Raw genomic sequence first — 211 nt, 5'->3', positions numbered from 1 at the left:
CCCACCGCCTAGCTTCAACAGTTATCCCCTCCTGGCCAATCTCGCTGCATCCAGCCCTCTCCCACCACCCATTTTAAAGCAGGAAGTGCGTGGCCTGGGGGGGCGGAGGTGCCCCAGTGGGCGAGCGGGTGGCAGGCCTTCACTACGGGAGGCCAGAACGCGGAGGGAAGTGGGGCGCGGTCGGCGCGGGGCTGAGCGCACGCGGGGCGGG

This window comes from Propithecus coquereli, unplaced genomic scaffold (assembly GCF_000956105.1).
Source record: "Propithecus coquereli isolate 6110/MARCELLA unplaced genomic scaffold, Pcoq_1.0 Scaffold372, whole genome shotgun sequence".
NCBI classification, from domain to species: Eukaryota; Metazoa; Chordata; class Mammalia; order Primates; family Indriidae; genus Propithecus; species Propithecus coquereli.
Note: the sequence above shows the minus strand (reverse complement) of the source record.